Source organism: Natator depressus, chromosome 4 (assembly GCF_965152275.1).
Source record: "Natator depressus isolate rNatDep1 chromosome 4, rNatDep2.hap1, whole genome shotgun sequence".
NCBI lineage: Eukaryota > Metazoa > Chordata > Testudines > Cheloniidae > Natator > Natator depressus.
This window is the reverse complement of record NC_134237.1, coordinates 71,157,401-71,176,284: the sequence shown is the minus strand read 5'-3', so window position 1 is coordinate 71,176,284 and position 18,884 is coordinate 71,157,401. Positions and strand designations below refer to the sequence as shown.

The window sequence follows — 18,884 nt, the reverse complement described above, 5'->3', positions numbered from 1 at the left end:
GATAAAAGCCTTGAGAGTTTAACTGTATAGCGTTCTATTAACTATTCTTATAAACAGCAAATAATAGTATCGGATGCAAGATGGCAAAAATAATATTGGACTATGATTTTGATAAACTAGAAAACTGGTTGATACACTAGCCATCCATGTTTTCAGAATCAAACACCACAACCACAATAGACAGTAACACTTATGTTCAATCACTGTCTTGGAAAGGTGACCTTGTTTATACTTTTGACTAAGAGTCCTTCAGAATAGGGCCTCTCTTGTGCCAAGTGGTTATCAACTCCAGTGTTGCTATCACAGAAGGAGGACAATCCAAAGCTAAAGCATAAGACAATTTGGTGAATTATTTACATGCCAGTTCATCAAGATCTCCTTCTGAATGAATATATAATAGCTGATCCTTTTAGCCTATTTCCCCACAAATTATATTAGCCCCAGGGTTTGTTAGATAGTTAAGGATTTTAATCAAACTTACATTTTTATGACAAACTACATAGACTGGGTGCAGGTCAAGAGGCTTGCACACTTGGTCTCATTTTAGGTCTGTATATACCTAGAACTTGAAAGGCTATATGAAACCCTTAACTAGGGAGACATATGCAGTGTTCCACAGCCTTACTTAACAATAAATTGTTCAGTTTCAAAATCACATTACAACCACGATGATGGGAACCTGTTACAAAACACCACACACTATAACTCTGACAATCTTTAAAGCATATACACAAAGATTTATACTTCCTTACTACTTAGGTACCAGTTTCAGGAAGTGGTCAATTGACTGACTTCGGTCTTTACACAAGAGAAAGCATGTGTGCTACTTTTCACCAGATCTTTACTCAGCCCTCACTCCATTACTGTTCACAGCAGGAAGTGACACAGCAAATGCAGGTGGATCAAAGGATGGACACAACTATAGTCTTTTCTCTGTGAGCTAGTGGGCAAACCAAATTGCTGGAAAATAGAAAGAGACCGTTAAATCATGTGTCTACAGGAGTTGGGTACTTAATATCACCAGGTTGATTCCCAGGTGGCTGACCCAGGACCTGAGTCATCTCCATTCCAGGAATCTATGGTTTGAGAAAGTGATATGCTGAAGAAGAAAAGCATTTCTGCTGGGTAGTCCAAATTGGGTTATCTTCTTGGTCCATACCAGCATCTCCAGTCAGATGGTGACCCATATTGATGCCAAAAATTCAAAGTGTCCAGCCAAAATGAGAGTTGTCCTCTCACCAGGGAACAAGGCATGCCTTTTGAGTTCTTGCAATTAGGGCTGAAATTTTCCAGTCTCTTGGTGCATATCAGCTTGTGCAAGGCCATTTAGGCCACAGCTGTTCATACAACCATCTTGAGACATACATTAAACACTGGCTGATTTGCTCCAAAAGCAACTTACTTCTGCAAGTCACTTACCATGGGCCTCTTTATAATGCACCCCTTGGCCAACTTTGCACACCATGTGTCAAGGTTCGTCCCCCACTCTGAACTCTAGGGTACAGATGTGGGGACCTGCATGAAAAACCTCCTAAGCTTATCTTTACCAGCTTAGGTCAAAACTTCCCCAAGGTACAAAATATTCCACCCTTTGTCCTTGGATTGGCCGCTACCACCACCAAACAAATACTGGTTACTGGGGAAGAGCTGTTTGGACACGTCTTTCCCCCCAAAATACTTCCCAAAACCTTGCACCCCACTTTCTGGACAAGGTTTGGTAAAAAGCCTCACCAATTTGCCTAGGTGACTACAGACCCAGACCCTTGGATCCTAAGAACAATGAACAATCCTCCCAACACTTGCACCCCCCCTTTTCTGGGAAATGTTGGATAAAAAGCCTCACCAATTTGCATAGGTGACCACAGACCCAAACCCTTGGATCTGAGAACAATGAAAAAGCATTCAGTTTTCTTACAAGAAGACTTTTAATAAAAATAGAAGTAATTAGAAATAAGAAATCCCCCCTGTAAAATCAGGATGGTAGATACCTTACAGGGTAATTAGATTCAAAACATAGAGAACCTCTCTAGGCAAAACCTTAAGTTACAAAAAAGATACACAGACAGAAATAGTTATTCTATTCAGCACAATTCTTTTCTCAGCCATTTAAAGAAATCATAATCTAACACGTACCTAGCTAGATTACTTACTAAAAGTTCTAAGACTCCATTCCTGGTCTATCCCCGGCAAAGACAGAATATAGACAGACACACAGACCCTTTGTTTCTCTCCCTCCTCCCAGCTTTTGAAAGTATCTTGTCTCCTCATTGGTCATTTGGGTCAGGTGCCAGCGAGGTTACCTTTAGCTTCTTAACCCTTTACAGGTGAGAGGAGATTTCCTCTGGCCAGGAGGGATTTTAAAGGGGTTTACCCTTCCCTTTATATTTATGACACCATGCTTGCTCAAGTTGCCACTCTGCCAGCTGCTGAAATCGCCAGTTTAAAGTTCATGTAGTTTATACAAAGTCTCTCCACATTTTGATGCCCTCTAACCTTGTTTTAACAGTTCATTGTAGAGCACAAAGTCAAGAATTGTTCTCCAGCAGGCCAGACCAGCTGTGTAAGTCTTTCATTTCAATTCTCCTTGTTTTAACAACAGTGGTGGATTTTTGGTATGTATGCCTAAGCTGTGTCTTTGCCTTGTTGATCAATTACATTTCTGATATTTGTACGCTGTGATCAAGTATCCTTATTGCATTGATGGGTTCAGTCACAGAGACCCCCTTGGGACTGTCACCTGATGTGCTGAAATTACCTCTGAGTCCATTTTCCCTGCCAGCTTGGGACTCCAGAACCCTGCCAAGTTGAGCCAGACACACTAGCCTGCTGAAACATAGACTCAGGGTCTGGACCACGCCCCCTAAGCTACAGGCTTTAAGTGAAAACAGCTCAGCAGGTTACTTGTCTCCAGAACCCAGATACCCAGTTCCCAATTGGATCCAAACCCCAAAGAAATCCGTTTTACTCTGTGTAAAGCTTATAGAGGATAAATTCATAAATTGTTCAGCCTCTATAACAGATATTCACAGAGATATCCACAGCTGTTTGCTCCCACCAGGTATTAATCACTTATTCTGGGTTTATTAATAAACAAAAGTGATTTTATTAAGTATAAAAAGTAGGATTTAAGTGGTTTCAAGTAATAACAGACAGAACAAAGTAAGTCACCAAGCAAAATAAAGCAAAAACATGCAAGTCTAAGCCTAATACATTAAGAAACTGATTACAGGTAATATCTCACCCTCAGAGATGTTCCAATAAGCTTCTTTCACAGACTAGACTCCTTCCTAGTCTGGGCCCAATCCTTTCCCCTGGTACAGTCCTTTTTAATCCAAGAGACATCTTAGGTGATAAGCAGGGGTTTTCTCGTGACTGGCTGCCTCTTTGTCCTGCTCTATCCCCTTTTATAGCTTTGGCACAAGGCAGGAATCTTTTGTCTCTCTGGGTCCCCACCCCTCCTTCTAAATGGAAAAGTACCAGATTTAAGATGGATTTCATCATCAGGTGACATAGTCACATGTCATTGTACGACCCCTAATCTACATTCCCCATGGGCTGGCCCACACATACACATGAAGGCTTTCAAGTAACTAAGGCCATTTACAATTGATTGTTTCTGGAGCACCCTTAAATGGCCTCCACTTAATGTTTAAATCAGTGATACAAGTTTATATCTTATTCTCCTAACTGCAGATATAGAAATAATATATGCAAACAAACAGGATGAACACACATAGTGGATTATAAGCTTTGTAATGATACCTTACAAGAGACCTTTTGCATAAAGCATATTCCAGTTACATCATATTCAAATTCATAAGCATGTTTTCATAAAGCATATGAAGTGCAACGTCACATACTATTTGCTTCCTGTCCCTTTTAATTACTGTCTTTCAGCAGAAGTGAATTTCACTAACTTAATAGCATAAGCGTGCTTGATTCCAAATATTAGCCTTAGTTCTTCACTTCCATCACTAAACTGAAATAAATTAATATGAACTACTTCTTTCCTTAACAGGATTGCTCAAGTTAAACCCTGTCATTAAAGTTTACAATATTTTTCCCAAAGCTGTATCACTTCCCTTTTACACATTTAATCACAATAGGTATTCTAGTTCCCTATTTTTCTCATTATTGTATCTGGCACATAATACCTTATATTGATATCTATATTTTAATTCATTCATTCACAAACATGGAAGAAAGGGAAGTCTCTTCAGCTGCAACAACAGCACACTCTGGTGAAAGGCTGAAAACTATTTGGAAAGTTTGAAGAAGCCTTGCCGTTAGACTTTTTTAATATTATTCTTATCGTCCTCAGCCCTGTCTTTTCTTAAAAGCCTTGATGTCCAGGCAATTCTTAAATAGTAATCAATCATAATTTTGGGGTCCCTAGTCATTACAAAAAACAAATGCAAAAAAATCCAGAAGTCCAAATGAAGAGCCCAGTCCAAACCATCCAAGCTAGATAACATTCCAGAATAACCAACTACAGTACTGGACACATCCTGCCTAAACCTACTCCCTAACCAAAAGTTAGAAAACAGGTGATCCTTGTAGCATGCAAAGCTGGAATAACAAAAAGACCTTAACTTCAATGGACCAAAGCAGCAAGCAAGTTCCAGAGCTGAGGACCTCTCACCGAGAATGGTCTGCCACTATTCCCTCTTTTTCATCAAGGGATCTGTTAGTGCAAGAGCTTAGAAACTAATAGTGCAGATTGCAGAACACCAACCAGTGTGCTGTCTACACACAGCACCATTTGTAAGTGGACAGCCACATTGTGACTTCTGAAAGTTCATCTCCCCATAGTGCTTTATAGTAATTTTAGTGCAAGGAGAAGATTGCCATGTAAAGTTGTAGTGAGTTACATGTTTGAAAGAAAAAGTCAAACTCTTCTCACCAGGGACAAAGGTGGGGCGGGGGGGGGGGAACACCATTGGCCACAAGCTTAAAACTGTCCAGAAAAGAGGCATGTAGCAAGAACAACAACAAACAGGAGGTCAGAACTTGAAGAAGACATCCTCTTATTTAATTTACACATCTTCCAGCTCCTTATGTGCAAGAACCTTTTACACTCACTTTCATATGAGTCAGTGAGCGTATGGATGTGGGTCTAAGAGTGTCAGAAATCAAGAGTCAAGTTAATGTAAGAGACTCTACAGTACTTTCCTCCTCATCTCTGATATTGCCTAGTGAAACTTGGTGATTTAATCTTTTGAAATAGATTCTGTGCACAAAAATAAATCACAGAGTCAGAACTCTGTTAAAGTAAACACTTCAGTGTCACACCTGGCTTCAGATCTGCCATCTTGTGCATCTGCAATCGAGTGTTGCCGATTTCCTTGATTAATAATCTGCAATCTGTTAGACTCTTTCCCACTGTCAGTGCAGAGTGCCACCATCTTCTAAGATTTGGAAATGTAATTTCTTCTTTGAGGACCAAGAAACCAAATTCAATTATTTATTTATTTATTTATTTAATCGGAGGCTTTTCCATATCAGTCATCACCATAGTGGAAGAAAAAAAAAGTGTTTTCTGCTGAGAATGGTTGGCCAGTTATCTATGTGGATGGAGGGATCATTTTCTAAATACACAGTATAAGATTTGGTTCATAGGACACAATTTTTGCATATTCAATGGGCCTCAAAATGTGTTACAATGTAAGGGATAAATAAGTAATGCAATGATCGGGTGAGTAGGAAGCCTTTATTAAGTTCAACATTAGCTGAAACACAGCCTTAGAAAATATAACGGCTCTGAATAAAATCAGTTGTAATAACCAGGACTCAAGAATTATCATGTGAACTTTCAAAAGTAAGATAGAATATTTTATTTTCATCTTCACAGTTGGATGAGACTTCAGTTTAGCATCTCAGGAGTACAGTGCCACACAAATATATAATGCTATAGAAATATTTTAAAAAAATTTAGGTTATAACTGTATAAGGTCAACTGAAATCAACGACTTGAGTAAAATCTGGATGAGAGCATCTGGATTTGACCTAAAAGAAAATAAAATAGTTTCCATTTTGGACAACAGAAACAAGGAAGTAATTTTGGAAACCACTATTTAAGTTTAGATCATCATCACTGAGTGGCTGAACATATGATTTTTTGTTCTGATTTAAATTCTGCCGCACATATTGTTGCTGCCAGCTCCCTGATGAAAAAAATAAATGTAACATGTAAGGGAGAACACATCCTGAAAATTTCAAAGGGATAGCCCATATTGTAAGATTGCTAGCAAGAGTGTGACTTGCTAGTGTGTATTACTGTGATAGAATCAGAAAAGGTTTTAACAAATATAGTCTTATATTGGTTTCCCGTTGGAGGCAAAATCATTGATCTACAATCTGGGTATTCTCTAGGTGTAACTTGTTTCAATTTACAATATATACAGCAGTTCTTTAACAGAGGTGGTCAAAACCAGCTTGCAGACAGACAATCTCCTCTTTGGTGTTTCGGCTGATATTCATTAATGTCCAGTTCCCAAAGAGCAACTCTGCCTCAAAAACTGATTAGTTAGAGACACAAAGGCAGTGAGTGAACTTTTCTGCTGCTCGCAACTGCTCTCCTCCAAAGAATTGCACCACAAAATGCACATTATCTTCAAAGACAGAACAATGCTTGTACGCTACAAAAATATATACAATGATGTAGAACAGCACCATCCCATGACAGCCATGATCACTATTTATTTTGAAACATTTTTATTTCATTATCTAATATTACTTTCCAATACCTTCCTTGATTTAATTCAGTCCAGGAGATAGCACTGGGGAATAGGTTGGGGAGGCACTGAATACTGCATTGCTTCCCCAATGTCTTTGCAGGGGCTGGATACTTTCCCCGGCTGGCTGATGGTCAACAGGAAAGAACATGAAACAGGTAACTTAGCTGAAAGCTCTGGATGGAAATCAGTCAGCAAAACATGGAGGAACCACTGAATTGAAGATGCCAGAGTCATCAAGGGAGGGGACAGATCTACCCCACACCTGGCTGTGACATTAAGCCAGAAAGGGTTAAGCAACTAGCGGGCTAAATGACCCAAATTCTACTTTTAGAGATTTGTTAGAAAAGTATGTAAATGGTAATTAGGGCCATTTCATGTTAGATGGACTAGAGCTTTGAAATGCAAACCTGTATTGTTAGAGGATTAGAAGTAATAAATAGACACATACAATTAATATATCTTGTTAGATGTTAACCATGTAGACAGTTCCTGTCTGTTACTGTATCTATTGATTCAGAGATCAAAAGGGAATATTAACTTTTAGATGAAACTTGGGTGTAATAATTTCATTGTCTATGTTTCTCTTTGAAGTTTGTAGTAATCTGTCTATGAACTGCTTAATGGATAATGACCTTATGCTGATGAATGCAACTAGTTACCTATGTAAACATAGGAAATAGGTGATTCTACTTCAAAGCCACTATTCTTAACTCAAGGAATACCTGCTATCAAGAAGCTATCATAGCCTGCCAGTGAACTATATAAAGAACTCTTGGGCTCTGATCCTATTATCTCAGATTTGCTTAAGCTTCATCAGGGGATGTTTGAGTCTCAAAACCGACATCCCCAGCTCCAGTCTGGCTCACCCCGATATTGGCCATGAGACTATGACCTATGAAACTAATTCAGAAAGAACTCTTTGCAACACTAAAGCTCACCATCACTACTATGAAACTGACCTAAGAACTCTACTCATATCAGTATGTATAATGATCTTTTAACCAATACACTCTCTCTCTTTTCTTTTTAAATAAATCTTAGTTTAGCTGATAAGAATTGATTGTAAGCATGTATTTGGGGAAGATATGAAATATTCATTGACGTGGTTGGTAATGTGTCCAATCCTTTGGAATTGGTAGAACTTTCTATATGATGAACAAGATTTTCAGTAATCCTCCTCATATTTGACTTGACTGTCTGGGTGGAAGCCCAAGGCTGGGTTGCTTTAAGGGAACTGTGTTTTTGGCTTCTGGATAACCACTAAGGTATTGTAGAAGCTGTTTCATTGCTGGCTTGGTAAACCACCTTTGGGGATTGTCTGCCCCATTCTTTGCATTTTGCGCTAACTGAGCAATCTCAGCGTGCCCCCCCCCCCGGGACCCTGGTCACACTGGCATTTGTATAATTTTAAATCTGAGAAGTGCCCCTGTTCTTACCCTTCTGCCCCCTATCCCTTTTTCAAACTTGAACCAATGATGATTACTTCAGCCCAGTGGGAGATGGGAATCTGGATACATATATAGATACCTGAATGGTCATAAGTCATTTACATTAATTTGCCATTCTTGGCAGCTCTGCATGAACCCACCCACAGAGTGGATGGAGGTCTATTCTGTTACCTGTCAGCTCTATCTTCTTGGGGAACCAGGGCACAGTATCCAGCCTGTTTGACACATGAAGGACACATCCCCGCCCCCCACCCCACACACCAACTTCTGCTTCAACCAAAGCCAATCAGAAGAAAGACTTACAAAAAGCAATGAAAAGGCAGTGGGAGACACATGTAAACTCCTCCAGACAAGGGTGACAGGATTAAGGCAACTCCCCTAACCTCATTTGCATCAAATGACAGGGAGGCATCTCCATTAGCATACAGAATGGAGAACAGAGATTCCAAGGCAAGAACTACACTGAGTTCTGGGACCAGAAAAGCAGGGAAACACTGCGTGATGGGGGATCTCTGCTCCAGATGTTAATGAACCCATGCCTACACACACCCAGCTCAGTAGTTTTCAGACCAATTCTAGTAATAAATCCTTTATTGGTATCCAAAATACTGAAGCTGCCTAATTGCATTATGAGCTCTCTCGAAGGAACACTGCCCACAGCCAGGAATGATCAGTCCCTATTGCCTAGCCTGAACAAAGCAACTTTGGTTTATTCTCTTGAGCCCTCAGTTCACCCACAAACAAATCTAATGTTCTCCCTTGAACCATTGTTGTTTCCCTACAAAAATCCCTACCCAAGCTCAAGTAAGTGTTCTGATGCCTGGATCCAAAATCTGCATCATTTCCATAGGGACTTCATCTTCTCCAGACTAATCAGGGCTCTGCCTTTTCTCCAGCACTCCGGACCCTCAGCTACCACCATCATCTCGGAACCCCCGACTGGTTCAAGCTTCGCGGAGTGGTGAGAACCCAACTCTCTCTCTCTATTTTTTTTTCTACTCTAGGTATAGCTTTGTAACTCTGACTTGTGTGATCAGTTACAATTTTCTAAACCTGCTTTTGTAATCAAATTTAAGCTAGATTTAATATTGTAACTGTTTTGTTTGTTTGGCTCTCCTTGTATGGTTATTATCTGGCAATAAATAACTTTTATGGCTAAGCTGGTTGCTTCCCTCCCTCCCTCTTTTGTGTTTTTGGCTTCCCCATTTGCTCTGCAGCAATGCTTCTCTTACCTGTGGTGCCCAAAAATCCTGTGGGGTTTGCTCATCATGTGGGTTACTACCAGAACAATTGTACCGTGAAAGTGGGGATAGGGACATGCTGAACCTGTGGCACAGGAGGGTTGCAGCTTGAAAGTGCTGTTCGACTCAGCCTGCTTAGTCCAAAGGCATATAAGGGTGACAGCTGAGAAGTGCTGCTTGACCCCGCTGCTGAGTCCAGAGACACATAAGGGATCAGCTTGGGAGTGCTGATTGACCCGGTCTGCTCAGATGTGCTCTGTTAATGTGTGTGTGTGTGTTCATCTGATTCTGGGGCTGGAGGAACCCAGCCCTGGGGAACCTAGGTCCTGCAGGATAGCTCCATTGGGAGGAAACTTGCAGCAGGGAGAAGTAGAGCTCCGTATGAAAACACAAGTGACAGAAGCAGTACATCGATAGACCTCCCCCACCTCCAGAAGAGCAACCCTAATAAATTAGCATACCCCAAAATAATGGGTAAATCTGCTAACACTTCCTCCAGGCCTTTTACATCAGACTGTTGTGCCAGGATAGGTCAGCCTGGTGCCTAGTAGTTCACATGACCAGTTGAGTCTTACAACACACCTTCTATTGCAGCATAAGACAGCACTGAGATTCTTCCTTCCTAAGAATACATAGTCCCGAATCATGCTCACCTTCCTTGCAGTTTATGAAGGATTCAGAAAGAAAGTATCCACCAGAAAACAAAAGCTTAAAGCTGGCTTTAAAAGAAAGGGACATACCAGGAAGGAATAGAACTGGAAGCTGAAGTTCTCTCCCACAAAACCTTCTTCCCCTCAGAAACTCAATGTCTATCCCATTTTAATTGATAGTTGTGGTGGTAATTAAACATACAGATTCTGAAAGAGTAGCACATATGGATATGTCACATTCTCTAACAAACAAAATACTAATTTATCATATTTAGAAAGGGTTTGTTAAAGTACTTGACAAAAACAATAGGAATGTAATCTTTCCTTTAACAACCAGTAAATTTTCTAGCAATAGATGTAAGATGTTAAAGAAGAAAATAATTAAGGGGCCTGGACCTTCTGTTCTCCTCTGTACACCAGTCAAATCTGTCCTCTTTTAATCCTGCTGTAGCTCTCTATGTCCTGGTCTACACTGCGGGAGGGGGGAAGAAGGGGGTGAATAATGTAGCTGAAGTCGACATACTTAGATCTACTTACCATGGTGTCTTCACCGTGGTAAGTCGACAGCTGGCACTCTCCTGTCAACTCCGCCTGTGCCTGTCGCCTTGGTGGAGTATTGGAATCGACGGAAGAGCACTCGGCGGTCGATTTATCACGTCTAGACTAGGCGCTATAAATCGACCCCCCACTGGATCGATCGCTGCCCGTCGATCCTGCAGGTAATGTAGACAAGCCCTATGTTCACTAGGCTAATGATGCTCTCTGTAACTAATAAACCAATCCTATCATTATGACAGGCTATCGTATGTATTCTAAATGTACCGTAAGTCATGATTTTGAGCTAACAAAGGCAAAAACAATAAATGCCAATACTGTAAACTGAGGTGTCTACAAGCTATTGGGCAATAATTAGTGATAGGCAAATCTCAAGTGGTTCTGCATCTTGGTTCGGAGAAGCTTCCGAATGTGAATATTTTCAAACTTCCAAAAAGAAGTTTAATTTAGTTCAAGGGTTGGGGGGTATATGTGACGCAGGGCAGGTTTTCACCAAGTCATTTTGCTCTTCTTTACTAAGTAAGCAAATATTTGTCTGAACTATTCCTCCAATATATCTTTTTATGGACTTATATTTATTTTTCATTAAAAACAAAACTAATGTTCAGATTTTAGGTCTACAAAGGTATCATGCAAAGCCCCTGGATACATTATTATCAGAATGTTAAACTGCTGCAGGTAAAGGTTTGATCCGTTAAGATATTGAGCACCCTGCCCCCAATCCAAAAAGCATTTAAGCATGTGCTTAACATTAAACACTTAATACATTTCAATGGGATTATTCACATGCTTAAATGCTTTCCTGGTTCAAGGCCCAAGAGACTGGATATATGGAAATTTCATATTCTAATCTATTAAGAATCTTTCTATACCTCCTGTTGCTTTTTTCAACAAAAGCATTTTTTACTCAGACAATTTCAGGAAAAAAACAGTGATGTATTTAGATGAAACCCTTCCCCCTGAATTGTGTTGGTACTGGTTCCATGGCACCTAGCTGTAGTAGAATGATCTACTTCTAGCCTTAGGAGGTGCTCGTGAGAAGTGTCCCTGAAGAGGGATGGGGAAGGGGATAGAGTAGGGGGGCAAGGAGTAAAGGGGATGGAATAGCCTGCATATATGATTTCTAAACCCAACGATCTTGAGTGATGTGTTCCCAAGCCTGGTAGAAATGTCTCAGGCGGTGGCCAAATGGGCACAGTGGCGCTGGTGTTAGAGGGAGGTCATTCAGACCGTCAACCAATCCTTCAAATTGCGGCATATTAAATGGCGGTTGAGACACCGCTTCCTGAGGTTTTGGTGGCATGGGTAGTGGTGGTCTATTTCTCTGCCTGCCAGACTTGGACCGTCTGGACTGAAGGCAGGTGTATTTTGTGTCCCTCGTACGGTAGTAGGGTCCCGGGCCCAGTCCACACCTTCAAGTTGTTACAGTTAATGCACTTCTGTGGTATGCATGTTTCTCCAAGGTATCTCACACAGAGGGAGTGCCCGTCGGGCCATGGCATCGCTTCTCAGCAGGAGCCACATCTCTTAAAGCCAGGGTATCCTGCCATGTTTGGGGTAGTGCCTCTAGGAAACGGGGAAATAGAGAAACTTTTACAGTTGGTGCTCCAAATGGAGCAGGGAATTGGAGAAGAAACTATTTTTTTTAAACTACTAACTAACGAACTAACTAAACATTACTATAAACGTATCTAACAACTACATTTCTATTTTGTCTATAGGGGGAGAAGCTGTCACAGTGCCCTGAGCTCTGTCTTCAACCAAGGATAGTTGAGAAGGAACTGAGGGGGTCAGGCCCTGTGCACACTAAACAAGACTCCAACGATGCCACGAAATAGCTACTGCACACGAGCGGCCCAACCGAGCACTGCTACTGAAAATCTCTGATCAACAGCGCCGAGACGCACTGTCACCTGAAGTGGAGCACCCACAGGGACAACACTTGAAGAAAATCAACTTTTTATTCCTACCTGCATTGTTAGCATTTTTAGGGGAAACAGATAATATTTCTTTTAAGGACAATTATGAAAATGTATTCAGACTGAATAAATTTTCATTCAGGAATTTGTGTTATGGTTTTGGTGGTTTAAGATGATGTCTTAAAATTTCCTGAGTGAGAAATTAACTCAAGCTGTGAGAAAGATGGTTGGGAGCTCAGTTCAAGTCAGTTTGTGATCTTTAGTGGAATTAATGATGCAATTTCATTAACAAATTTATATTAACTTTTAAAATGACTTGTAACATCAAATTATGTACACGGGTAGCCTATGTAAGCCATTGTTCTTATGACTTGTATGGTTGTCAGCCTTCCCTCCCTCTCCCTGTTACTGTTTGTTACTCTCCCTTGTCTCTTTTCTAACATTATATTCTAAGCTCTTGGGGCAAAGACCATTTCTTCCTCGATGTTTGTACAGTATGTAGTATAATAGGTCCAATACTGATTACAGCCTTTGGGTTCGACCACAACAGAAATAATAATGTGCTTCATGCTCTTCATAATACAGCTCTAAGTAAAAGTTCACTTGATGATGACCTGAAAAACTGACAGTCAGATACACTACATTAAACACACAAGGCCTTTGCATTTCTTAAGTCTCAGTTAAGTCCCACAGATTAAGTGGGACAGAGGGGGTGCATAGACCTTTGGCTGGTCTGCAATACAGGGGCAAAATGTCACTATTTTCAGTGTTCCTGTACCTAGTACTATAAGGAATACTGCTAATACTCAGATAACATTATGTAGTTATCCAAGGGTTACCAGTGGATTTCCACCATCTCTGCTTACTCATGGGGAACTTGTCACTTGAGCACACCAGCCATCCAGAAACGTATTTCCCTCATTTTCATCACTCAGAACATCTTGATTAGACACCTCCATCTCAGCTTCTATTTTTAGCTGAATAGACTAGAGGGCTGGAAGATAGGATGGGAGAGTGCAGGTGGTTGCTAGAATAATTTCTTATTTGTAAATCAATAGATCTTGTACTTGAGACAGATGTTTATCACAATTCTCTACTGTCTTTCCCAGAGTTCTCAAAGGATCCCACTATTTACACAACTTTCTGAATGCAATTCTGATCTATCATTACACAGGAATCTAGCTCCACTGTCTTTAAACTGGTGTAAGTGGGATCAGAATCAGGCCCATTGTTTTGATTTTTTTACTACTTTAGTCCAATAACATATTGGGAGTCTCTGCCAATAAAAGATTCAGAATGCTTTCTAAAATATTTATTATGTACCTCCGTCAAGGCCTGGGGGCAGCAGAAGGCTTTTTCTTGGCACAATATCTACTACTGTTGAATTCAGAAGTTGTTTATATCACTGAAAAGGCACATTTTTGCTCAGGAGTTACCTGACAGAATTTCTATAAGTGTTTCTGTAATAATTAAAAAATCATAACAGTATTGCTAAGCCCTAGAAGAAAAAGCCCTGGGGGCCTGATCCAGTAAAATATCAGTGGCCTCTTGGACTATAAACCCTACAAAGTCACAAATGCGGACTCTGTATCTAAATGGCCTTGGCCAATTTGTTCTGCTGCAGAAGCCAAAACAACCAGAAATTCACTCTAGTTACCTGGTGGGAAGAGTTCCTGTGGAAATGAAAAAAGAAAAGGAGTACTTGTGGCACCTTAGAGACTAACAAATTTATTTGAGCACAAGCTTTCATGAGCTACAGCTCACTTCATTGGATGCATGCAGTGGAAAATACAGTGGGGAGATTTATATACACAGAGAACATGAAACAATGGGTGTTACCATACACACTGTAACAAGAGTGATCAGGTAAGGTGAGCTATTACCAGCAGGAGAGCTGGGGGAGGGGGGGTAGCCTTTTGTAGTGATAATCAAAGTGGGCCATTTCCAGCAGTTGACAAGGAGGTGTGTGTGGAGGGGAATAAACATGGGGAAATAGTTTAACTTTGTGTAATGACACGTTCACTCCCAGTCTTTATTCAAGCCTAAATTAACTGTATCCAGTTTGCAAATTAATTCCAATTCAGCAGTCTCTCGTTGGAGTCTGTTTTTGAAGTTTTGTTGTTGAAGAATTGCCACTTTTAGATCTGTAATCGAGTACCTGAATCTGAATAATCTGTATTATTAGTCTGAATACCGACCAGGGGTATTCTACCCAAGATCCATAAACCTGGAAATCCTGGACGCCCCATCATCTCAGGCATTGGCACCTGACAGCAGAATTGTCTGGCTATATAGACTCCCTCCTCAGGCCCTACGCTACCAGCACTCCCAGCTATCTTTGAGACACCACTGACTTCCTGAGGAAACTACAATCCATTGGTGATCTTCCAGAAAACACCATCCTAGCCACTATGGATGTAGAAGCCCTTTACACCAACATTCCACACAAAGATGGACTAGAAGCCGTCAGGAACAGTATCCCCAATAACGTCACGGCAAACCTGTTGGCTGAACTTTGTGACTTTGTCCTCACCCATAACTATTTCACATTTGGGGACAATGTATACCTTCAAATCAGCGGCACTGCTATGGGTACCTGCATGGCCCCACAGTATGCCAACATTTTTATGGCTGACTTAGAACAACGCTTCCTCAGCTCTCGTCCCCTAATGCCCCTACTCTACTTGCGCTACACTGATGACATCTTCATCATCTGGACCCATGGAAAAGAAGCCCTTGAGGAATTCCACCATGATTTCAACAATTTCCATCCCACCATCAACCTCAGCCTGGACCAGTCCACACAAGAGATCCACTTCCTGGACACTACGGTGCTAATAAGCGGTGGTCACATAAACACCACCCTATACCGGAAACCTACTGACCGCTATGCCCACCTACCTGCCTCCAGCTTTCATCCAGACCATACCACACGATCCATTGTCTACAGCCAAGCTCTACGATACAACCACATTTGCTCCAAACCCTCAGACAGAGGCAAACACCTATAAGAGCTCTATCAAGCTTCCTTACAACTACAGTACCCACCTGCTGAAGTGAAGAAACAGATTGACAGAGCCAGAAAAGTACCCAGAAGTTACCTACTATAGGACAGGCCCAACAAAGAAAATAACAGAACGCCACTAGCCATCACCTTCAGCCCCCAACTAAAACCTCTCCAACGCATCATCAAGGATCTACAACCTATCCTGAAGGATGACCCATCACTCTCACAGATCTTGGGAGACAGGCCAGTCCTTGCTTACAGACAGCCCCCCCAACCTGAAGCAAATACTCACCAGCAACCACACACCACACAACAAAACCACTAACCCAGGAACCTATCCTTGCAACAAAGCCTGTTACCAACTGTGTCCACATATCTATTCAGGGGACACCATCATAGGGCCTAATCACGTCAGCCACACTATCAGAGGCTCATTCACCTGTGCATCTACAATGTGATATATGCCATCATATGCCAGCAATGCCCCTTTGCCATGTACATTGGCCAAACTGGACAGTCTCTACATAAAAGAATAAATGGACACAAACCAGACGTCAAGAATTATAACATTCAAAAACCAGTCGGAGAACACTTCAATCTCTGTGGTCACTCGATTACAGACCTAAAAGTGGTAATTCTTCAACAAAAAAACTTCCAAACCAGACTCCAACGAGAGACTGCTGAATTGGAATTAATTTGCAAACTGGATACAATTAACTTAGGCTTGAATAAAGACTGGGAGTGGATGTGTCATTACACAAAGTAAAACTATTTCCCCATGTTTAGTAAAAGTAAAACTATTTCCCCATGTTTATCCCCCCACCCCCGCTGTTCCTCAGACGTTCTTGTCAACTGCTGGAAATGGCCCACCTTGATTATCACTACAAAAGGTTCCCTCCCCCCCGCGCTCCTGTTGGTAATAGCTCATTTTATGTGATCGCTCTTGTTACAGTGTGTATGGTAACATCCATTGTTTCATGTTCTCTGTGTATATAAATCTCCCCACTGTATTTTCAACTGTATGCATCCGATGAAGTGAGCTGTAGCTCATGAAAGCTTGTGCTCAAATAAATTTGGTAGTCTCTAAGGTGCCACAAGTACTCCTTTTCTTTTTGTGGATACAGGCTAACACGGCTGCTACTCAAACCTGTGAAAATGAATTTCCCCATCGTTGAGTTGCTCTTCAAAAACAAACAATCCAGACAGTCTGTTTTCTCACCAGCAGTCATTTCAGTCCACAATAGTTCATACGTCACTTGGTGGTGACACAGAGTAGCCCCAGGCTCTGCCCTACAAACCTTAAGGTAACTGGGAGTGGGGATGAACCTTGCTCGTTTCATGACTGCTGGTCTAGGAGTGGGAGTAACGTGAATCCTGATGGTTTTCTTTCTGCCGTCCCACAAATTGCTGAGCAAATGTGTATCTGGGGTCAATGTTTGGACTTCATGACCGCTTCTCCTATCTGCCTAGTTCATCTCCAGTACAAAAGTCATCAAGCAAGAAGAGATAGCTGCCCCTTTTAAAGCTCTTGAAGAACACATCTCCCTCAGGATATGGGGATCTACTCTGTGTTGTCTAGGCATCATTCCATGATCCTGCTGATCTAATACGTCAATCATGTGGACAGTATCACAGACTCTGCCACCTCTGGGAAGCAGGTAGCTCTGGGTAGCTTTGAGCTGTTAATGCCCAACTGTTAATTAAGAGGTGGGAGCAGCCTCTGTGGATGTGCAGTTTCCAGTCTAATTATATTCTGTCAGCAGCCACAGGTGCTCATTTGGGCTAGATAGGGCCTATAGCAGAGGTGGGCAAACTTTTTGGCCTGAGGGCCACATCTGGGTCGGAAAATTGCATGCAGGGCCATGAATGTAGGGCTGGGGCAAGGGGCTGGGGTGCAGGTGGTGGTGGTGTGCAGGAAGGTGCTCAGGGCAGGGGTTTGGGGTGCAGGGTGCAGCAGAGGGCTATGGGCAGGGGGTTGGGGTGTGGGGGGCAGGAGGAGTTCAGGGTGCGGGATCCGGCCTGGAGCCGCTTACCTGAAGCGGCATGCAGCGGGGCTAAGGCAGGCTCCCTGCCTGCCCTGGCCCCATGACGGGCTGCGCCACTCCCGGAAGCGGCCGGCACCACGTCCCTGCGGCCCCTGGGGGAAGGGGCAGTGGGCTCCGTGCGCTTCCCTCGCCTGTGGGTACCTCCCCTGAAGCTCCCATTGGCCACGTTTCCCCATTCCTGGCATGAGACCTTCCCCAGTACACTTCTTATCACAAAAGGATGGAGAGGGAGAGGGAGAGAGAGAGAGAGAGAGAGAGACTGAGACTTCACTTCTTTCAAGTGTACCATGAATATAGCCTGTATTTTTCCATATTTTATTTCAGTACACATGTATTATAATAAATGAGTACTGCAAGCTCATATTTGAAAAATTATATTAAAACTTCATAAGAAACCCAAACTTGAGAGCTTGGAACAACCACTCCCACTAGTACAAAGGAATTACAAAGAAAAAAAAATACTGAAATCTAGACCCTTACCTATCATCATAAGCCTAGATTCCAAAACAACTGCTATACAGTATGTCCAGTGTATTTGAAATACCATAGTGTATAATGCATGATAATGCTGTTCTCGTAGGAGTTGACCCGCTGTCACCATACTGGACAAGCTATGTCCACAGCAGCATGCTACAGTCTGAGCTAAAACTAATCACAACTCTGTAGCCAGGAGGCTCACAGTACATCTTCTATTTAGTCCAGCTACTTATTACCAAGTGTCACAAGCAGAAGAATGCTTTTCTTTTTTTTCTTTCTTCATTTAACATTAGAACAGACTGGCAGTAGACCATTATGCAGAGCCAAGCATTGTAAACAGTGAGTGAGCAAGCATGTGAAAAATACCACTGATCTCAACCATAAAGCTTTGCAATTTGGTTCAATCACATGGATAAAAGAGACCCAATATGGACCTAGATCATCTGAAGAAATTCAGCTAACAGAGTGAGGAGGATTTCAGCTTAAATAAAGGTTTCAGAGTAGCAGCCATGTTAGTCTGTATCCACAAAAAGAAAAGGAGTACTTGTGGCACCTTAGAGACTAACACATTTATTTGAGCATAAGCTTTCGTGAATAAACTAATTCACAAAAGTTGGCTCACAAGTAGCATTCTAATATTCTCTTTAATAACAGTGTTTCTACTGTAACTAATGTGTGCCTCCAACCTGATTTCTTTGAAGCACTCGAACTAGACTGTCACGAATACTGTATATAATTAAATGTTAAAAACCCTACCTTAATGCAGTATTACAATCTCAGAGTTACAAGTTAAAGAGGTCAGGAA

At 41.6% G+C, this 18,884-nt stretch overlaps 1 protein-coding gene across 7 annotated transcripts in view; it reads right to left on the bottom strand.

Annotated features, from left to right (window-relative positions):
* GALNTL6 (polypeptide N-acetylgalactosaminyltransferase like 6) overlaps nucleotides 1-18,884 on the bottom strand; it is a 927,841-nt gene that overhangs the window by 525,424 nt on the left and 383,533 nt on the right. The window lies entirely within an intron of this gene.